The sequence below is a fragment of the Pteronotus mesoamericanus genome, unplaced genomic scaffold, assembly GCF_021234165.1.
Source record: "Pteronotus mesoamericanus isolate MK-2021 breed Mesoamerican mustached bat unplaced genomic scaffold, CSHL_Meso_final contig_433, whole genome shotgun sequence".
Classification (NCBI taxonomy): domain Eukaryota; kingdom Metazoa; phylum Chordata; class Mammalia; order Chiroptera; family Mormoopidae; genus Pteronotus; species Pteronotus mesoamericanus.
Window position 1 is genome coordinate 620,553 of NW_026555163.1, and position 8,423 is coordinate 628,975.

Consider the following 8,423-nt stretch of genomic DNA (forward strand, 5'->3'; position numbering starts at 1 on the left):
CCTTTGTTTTGAAATCTATTTTGTCTGGTATAAGAATTGATAACTGGCTTTTCTTTTCCCTGTCCATTTTCTTGGAATATTTTTTTCCATCCCTTTACTTTCAGTCTGTGTAGGTCCTTGGTTCTGCGGTGGGTCTCCTGTAGGAAGCATATGTGCAGGTCATGCTTTCTTATCTATTCAACTATCCTATGTCTTTTGATTGGAGCATTTTAATCCATTTACATTTAAAGTTATTATTGATGGTACTTATTCATTTTTTTCCCTTTGCACCTGTATTCTTCTCTTTCTCACTCTTTTTCTTCATTTTCTTAAAGCAGTCCCTTTAACATATCTTGCAATTCTGGTTTTGTGGAGGTGTATTCTTTTATCCTTCTTTTGTCTGGGACACTCCTTATTTTGCCTTCTATTTTAATTGAGAGCCTTGCTGGGTAGAGCAGTCTTGGTTGCAGGCCTTTGCTTTTTATGACTTGGAATATTTCTTGCCATTCCCTTCTGGCTTGTATTGTTTCTGTTGAGAAGTCAGCTGCTAGCTGTATTGAGGCTCCCTTATATGTTACTACCTCTTTCTCCCTTACCGCCTTTAGGATTCTCTGTTTGTCTTTGATATTTGTCATTTTCATGATGCTGTGTCTTGGAGAGGACCTCATTGGGTTCCTCTTGAATGGGCCTCTTTGCTTCCTGGACTTCTGTGACTTTTCCTCTCCTCAAATTAGGGAAGTTTTCCATCAATACTTTTTCAAACAAGTTCTCTATCCTTTGCTTCTCTTCTTCTCCTTCTGGTATCCCTATTATATTATTTTTTATGTTTCAGGTTGCTCTGCATTTTCCCTAAGCACCTCTTCATTCTTTCTGAGTCTTTTTTCATTTTCTTACTCTTTCTGGGAGCTTTTTTCTACCTTGTCCTTCAGCTCGCTGATTCGGTCCTCAGCTTTATCTAGCCTGCTTTGGATTCCTTCTACTGTGTTCTTCCATTCACAAATTGTAATCTTCATTTCCTCTTGTCTCTTATTGATAGTTTCTATGTTCTTTTTCATGCTGATATAGTTTGCAGTAGGTTCCTCGTAGTTTCCCTGTAGTTTTTGGGAATTCTCTCTGAGCTACCTGAGCTCATTGAGCTTCCTCAGAACCATTGTTTTGAACTCAATATCTGATAGTTTACTTGCATCTACTTCATTCAGTTTTCTTAATGGGGGTTCCTCCTTTCCCTTAGACTGGGGTGGCATTTCTTTGACTCCCGATTATTTGGTTGATTCTCTGAAAGTAATTGGGCTTTGATTATTGTTTGGTAGTTCTTTGGTGGGTCCTACCCTCCAGCTGGTTGACTGAGGGTCACTCTGCCCACTACATCTTGGGTGTTTTTGTGCAGGTGCTGCCAGAACAAAACCACAAAGCCCAGGGAACAAACCCACATCCACAAAAATAACTCTCCCCTGCAATCCCACTATCAACAGCAAATGAACCAGTATTAATAAGGCTGTAAAGAGATTAAGACTATTATAAGAAAGGAGAGAAATAAACTATTAGTATATAATCTAATGACTTAATATGCATGGACCTGATGGCCCTGAAATGAACATTAAAAAGGTGTGTAGGAAAGAAAATATTACAAATCATGGAGAAAACCACAGTGGATTTCATCTCGGTAGCCTCTAGCATTTACTGCTGCTTTTTCTTTCTGGATCTGCCTCTGATGATGTCAGATGTTGACCCCATCTGACCTTAGGCTGTCTGTTTGAGACTTCCAAGAATCTACTATCTGTGGCTGTCTCCTTCAGTTGTTACTCTAGTCACTCTGCACTCAGCAGTCAGCTTAGGTGCCAAAGGGAGGAGCACAGTTCCTCCTGGGTGCAGGGCTATTGTGTCCTTTCATGCTGTTGCTGCTCAGGGGAGTGATCTGCCTGAGCAAGATGGCTGCTGCCATATGGTGGAGGAGTCAGCACCAGGATCCTGCCAGCTATTCCCTCAATTCTCTCTCCAAAGCCCCCCTCCTCAGTCTTTCCTCAGGCATCTCTAGCCCACTCTACCCACCCCCCTTTGCCAGAGACCAGGGTAAGTGACTGCAAATAAAAATTTATGCGTTGGTCCTTTAAATGCTCTTTGCATCTTCAGCTGCTCCTCTCTGGCAGAGAGCAACTCTGCTCCTTTTCGCAGCTGGTTGTTTTCTGTGTACTCTTTGGGCTCTGTTGCTGTAGGCTGGAGATCCCCACTTATGGTTCAGACCCCAATCTTCTCAGGGGAATCTAACTGGCCATTTACATATCCCTCTGGTGCTGCTGTCCATGGGCCCCCAGCCAGCCTTTTCGAGTCTCCACCTTAGTGCTTATCAGTGATGTTGTACTAAAGCTGATTCTTCTGTGTTTGTGGTTATAAGACTCCTCTCTCAATATTGTTCAGTTGTTTGTTTCAGGTGCTTTCTCCACAATTCAGCTGTAATTCCAGATTGGTCCTGGGAAGAGGTCAGTGTGACCTCCAGTCACTTCTCCTCCATCTTGCTAACTTCCACAATCTGTCTTTTCCTATAATATTGTACTTCACTGTTTCTTTGTGTTAGTTTGTACCGGAGGTTTTTTGTTGTTGTTTCTATTCTCTTACTGGTGTTTTGTTTTGTTTTCTGGTTGTTTGGTTTTAGGTTTGTCTCTTACCCAAGTTATCCTCTGTTCCATCAGAAATGAAGTCTGTGGCACACGGTTGCAAAGTCCATGGCCATTCTATAAATTCTTGGTGCTTGAGTGATCCAGGTGGCCTTGATGGTGACAATGTCACTTTGGTATCGGAGCCCAGTGTGGTTGTAGAATGTGCTCCCTCTGCTGATTCCCTCTAAAACTGAAAATTGGTTTTGAGACAGCATTGTAATCTTGCATGCTCTTTTAAGATCCAAGAATATGACCTCTGTACAATGGTAACAATTTTCTGGCTGAAGAGCTATTTGACTTAAGAAAAAAAAAACAACTCACTCCCACACTCATTCAAGTTGATTATCTTAAAACAAATATACCTCACATGGCTCTTTGGGGAGACTGCTATGCCAAAAAGGGAAAATCTGAAAGTGGTTTTTTAAATTTTTTTACTTTTTGAAAGATTTAATTAATTTATTTTTTTTTAGAGACAGGGGAAGGGAGGGAGAAAGAGAGGGAAAGAAACATCAATGTGAGCTTGCTTCTTGTGCATCCCCTACTGGGGACCTGGCTCACCACCCAGGCATGTGCCCGGGCTGGGACTCAAACCAGCAGCGCTTTGGTTCGCAGGCCAGCGCTCAGTCCACTGAGCCACACCAGCCAGGGCTGAATGTGTTTTTATTTTGATATTTGGCTTAGCAATGAGAAGATCAGTAGAGCTTAGTCAATTTTCCCAGGTGTACCTGCTGACCAGTAGTAAAGGACTTGTCCCCAAGGCATTTAGAAGGAGTAGTATTGCCAGAATTAGAAAACAAAAATAACTGGTTAAATTGGCATTTCAGTTAAGTGATAAATACTTCTTTTAGTATAAATATGTCCCATGCAATATTTGAAACATACAAAAAAATTGTTCACTGTTTAGCTGAAAAAAATGTAACTCAAATGGGAGCCCTGTCCGGCCTTTAGAGAGAGGAAAGAGAGACTGAGGTGAGGAAAAATGTCAGTCCAGAGTGTGAGAAGATTCTTGGGCAAATATTGCCCAAACGGGATAGTGGCTGGAAACTGGTGGCAGTTGAACCATTACACCTGAGACAGCAACCATCCCCACTGAGACCCTGATTCCCAGCTGCTGGAGGCAGGTTAGTTAAGACACCCTGTGCTTCAGCAACTGGAGGCTTTATTTCCTAAGGGCATACATTGGCAGCCATAATAAGATCCCCTATAAATGTACCAAGCATTTCCTTCTGCCCCTCCCACTTCTCCCCCAGCTCCCTGATGGGCTGTTGGAGCAGGGTTGATGCTGTGTGGCAGGATCACGGGCAGAAGCTGAGGACCCACATTCACCACTCACCATTCAGGGACACTCTCCAGTAGGATTTGCAGCCAAGCAGTCACCAGTTTTCCCTCAATTGTCCCTTAGAAGCAGTTTCTTGTTTCCTTTCCTTGCTTTTTATTTCCTTAAGTCTCTAGTAGTGTTTTGAACTCTTGACCTGGCCTATGGCATGATCCGGTCTTGTGTACTTTTCTGGATCAGAAAGAGCCCAGTTGCTCTGGTGCAACAGAGAGCAGGAACTCAGGCTGTATTCCTTCCCCTTTCTCCCCATTTGCTTCCAGTGTGAATTTGTGTTAGCTTAAAGTGCTGCCCAGGATGGATATGCTCATAGAGTTAGACCACCTTCCTGCAGGATGACTTAAGATGTTACTATGCCCCAGACAACTATTAAAAGTACATCCAAGAGAAAGAGAGTGCTGACCAAGATAACAAAGTGATTGCTTTCTGCTCCTGGCTCACATGGAACACTGACCATATAAGGACGAGGTCATTCTTTTCACGCACTCCAAACTGAATCTGGCATCTCACAAGGGACAGATCAGGCATGCAAACTGAGGGAGGTGAATACAGCTCTATTAAATCACTGGAAGAAGATCAAGCTTTACTTCCTTTCTTAACTCAGGTTTGTAAAGAATGAGCACACCCCACCACTACTATGAGATTGAAGGTAATCTTTGTGAGTGACACAGACCTTGTCTCTTATGGATAATCTTCCATTCCATAGCTCCCCTCCCATACATAGTTCTTAGAACTTCTCAGTTCACCCTGGAAATATGGGATAAATCTATATTTATTGGGGCATGGAGAGGATAGAATCCTGTAAACTTCTGTCACTTAGATTGTCACTCAAGTGATTATCATTTTCCCTTCTCCTGGTTTCCTTTCAAAAGCGCTTGATAGAACAAATCAATGATATCTGAACTAACAGTTGCTTAGAGACTGGCACTGGGGTGCTACAGTTTAAATAGCAAAAACAGCAAGCTGCCTCATTGACAAATTGCTCACTGACGGAGAACTAGGTTCAAGTCTCATGTTGGGTCAGCAGCAAGCCCACAACTTCACAGAGTCTGGAGGGTTCTCAGGTTTTGCTACAGAACCTCTCATCTTCTCCAAAATGTTGTTTCCATTATGCTACTGTCATTCTCAAGGGCTCCCAAGACCTAAGGTAAGGCCCCAGTGTCTGCACAGTCCCATCCTGACAGCTGGGCCTCCTGCCCATCCCTGAGAGAGCCTGTCCTCTCTGGCTACCAGGCCCCTCACTGTCCCTGAAACGCCACCACTGTCATTCCTACCAGTTGTGTCTTTGCAGGAGCCAGTACCTCCCTCTATTTCCTCCTCCCTACTTCTTGAAGGTTACCCACCCTTCAAACTCCATATGCACTTGACCCACTTCATGAAGTACCATTGCACAGAGTTCCCACCTCCCTTGGCACCTCTAGGACCCTGGCATCTGCCCCCATCCAGTGTTGGACCATGTGTGACCTTTGACATGTCTTATGTTAATATTCTAATTAGGTGACACAGCTGATCTTCTTAACTGGGTTGAAAGCTCCTCCAGAGGAAAACCTGGTATGATGCTACACACACACACACACACACACACACACACACACACACACATACACACACACAAGCTTCCAATGCATATTTAAGGGATAAATATTGGAGTGTATGCTTTGGGGTCCCTGACTAAAGAAAGTGAAAGCTGATGACCAAGAGAGTGTCACCTCACTCACCAGAAGGGAAAAATTCCTGCAAAGTTAACTGAGCGTATTGGTGTGAATAATATCCTTCATGTCATACCGGTTATACATCATCTATGTTACATATGTATCTAAAGGTGAAGGTCATTTAAGTGGGAAAAATCTGTCTAAGATTAAAAGCAAAAGTCATTTAAAAATTAAAATAACCTATAAGCAGAACATAACCAACAATACAAAGATGCAAGGAAAATAAGACCAGCAACACTGAAAGGAAAAGAAATCAACAGAGACAAGAGGGAAGGAGGGAGGAGGGGCAGGGAAAAGGAAGGGAAGGGGAAAGTCAAGGAACATATAGCAAGGACTCATGGACAAAACCAAAGGGGAAGAGCTGAGGGAGGGAAGGAGGGAGGGGGCAAGGGAAAGTGGTGGAGGGGGGGAGACTGAGACAAATGTATTTGAAAAAATAAATTAAAATAAAATTTAAAAAAAAATTCCTAGAAAAAAATTAAAATAAAAAATAAAATAAATTTAAAAACTTCAGAATACAGTAAATGTTTTTCAATAACCTATTAAAAGAAAAATAGTAATTTTCTGCCCTGGCTGGTGTGGCTCAGTGGATTGAGTGCCACCTGCAAACCAAAGTGTCGCCGGTTTGATTCTCAGTCTAGGGCACATGACTGGGTTGCAGGCCAGGTTCCCAGTAGGGGGCACATGAGAGGCAACTACACATTGATGTTTCTCTCCCTCTCCTCCCTCCCTTCCCCTCTCTAAAAATAAATAAATAAAATCTTTTTTTAAAAAAGAAAAATAGTAATTCTCTAAAAAACAATCTTATTACCCAAAATGAGTCACAAAGAATGAACTTTGTGGTGAGTTAACATTTTGGGGAGCTGTATCTACATGAGGAGAAAACAAGACTGTACTTGCCCCTGTGGCCCAGCAGCCTCTCATGGCCCTTCACCTGCTTTGAGAGCAGCACCAGCTACTTTGGCCATGGTTGTTAAGCACCCCAGGCAAGGCTATGTCTGAGAGCGTGTTGCTCTCCCTGTAGGATGTTCCTACCCATCTCAGGGTTTCTTCTGCATGAGGCAATGAGGAAACAGTGCAGAAACGTGCCTGGCTGAAGATTTGTTTTTGTTTTTTCATTTTGACTCCAGCTCCAGGCGTAGTCACGGACAGGCATGACAAGTGGACACAGGTGTTTGGGGACTGCCCCTTTGTGTGGGAGAGGAATCTGGGAGAGAAAAAGGACAATGGGTAGATGCACCAGCTAAGCCAGATGTGAGACTAGAAGAGGACCTTCCTCTTCCCATTGTCACTTGGACCCTCTTCCTTCTCTGTACTTGAATTCTCACATTTCCACCTGTGAGCCAGCTAGTGGATGTCCCTTTACCCAGGACTCTGCAGCAGGAGACCTTGCAAGGCACCAAGATCAATAGATACCAGGGCCTGACTCAGCCCCTCTTTCTGCCTCTCTCTCACCATTCACAGGGGAAGGGGGGATGCAAAGGAATAGAAACAAATATGAATAACTAATTCTAAGGAATAAAAGTCTTGCCATCTTTCCAAGCATTCCTTCCAACTCTTAAAGCACTTAGAGACTACCATTTAGTGTTAAATTCTTTTCTATGTTGGGTCACTTATTATTTATTCATTAATTTTCCCCTTCAATGGATCAAGTTTAACTTCCTTGAGGTCAGAGAATGACACAATTTTAGTACCATTTCCCCCCACCACCTTCTATGTCTAGTACATTTTTTATTTCATTAAGTGTATTAATTTTGAGTGTATTAAAATGAGCTAGGAATATGTCAGTTTGTCCCAAATATGTAATATTTGTTGACGAGAACAGTTCTAGGAGAGATTCTTGGCATTGATATGCTTCTTTTGAAAGATGGGGAAATCCAGGCTCACTCAAAAGTAACTACTAGAATATGAGGACTGAGGCTGTGTCCAGGCTGTTCCCTGGGGTTTTTTGACAGTTCAAGAGAGGGCATTAGAATTGGGTGGAGCTTGGCGTCCATTGTCCAAAACTGCCTGGTGATAGCCCCTGGAGCCAAAACAAGGTGAGTCTGTGTGTCTCAGGGGAAATCCAGTTCAAAGTTCTATCAGGTGAGGACTACGCCAGGAGCCTGCATCACAGACACCTGCAGGCCATTCCCCTCAAGGAAGAATGGGATGCCTGGACTCTGTGCAGGATGACTGGTGACAGTGAAGCAGTGACTCTGGAGTCAGGGTGAGTGTGCAGAGAGTGACACCATTTGTCCTTTTTGACAGAGGTCCAGGACACCTGATTATATCAGAGGCTGCCACATTCACCCCAGTAGCAGTGACTGAGACTGGCAGCCTGCAGGACCTTAGAGGTGCTAGAGAACCTGGCAATGTTCTATTTTGACCAGTTTGGTCATAACTAAAGCTTTTCCAAACTTGACACCAACAAGAATAAATAGGAATCTTCTCCAAGGGAATGCATTACAATTTTCTAATGTATAACCTATGCCATGACCCCTGCATGAGGCCCTCCATTCCCCGATTAAGTCAGTATGAATGGGGATTTGCTCTTGAAGTTTGCACTCAATTTGTGGTCAGGGGCATCTCTCCTTGCATTCTGCTTGTCTTTTCCACACCTGTCAAAAAACACAGGGCAGAGACTGCAACAGGCAAAGGAGAGCAGCAGCCAGTCATGCCTGCAAAACCCCTTCTCCCAGGCTCCCAGCAAAGAGTGGCAACATCAGTTTCATGCAAATCTCCTATTTCCTTCCCCTTATCTTC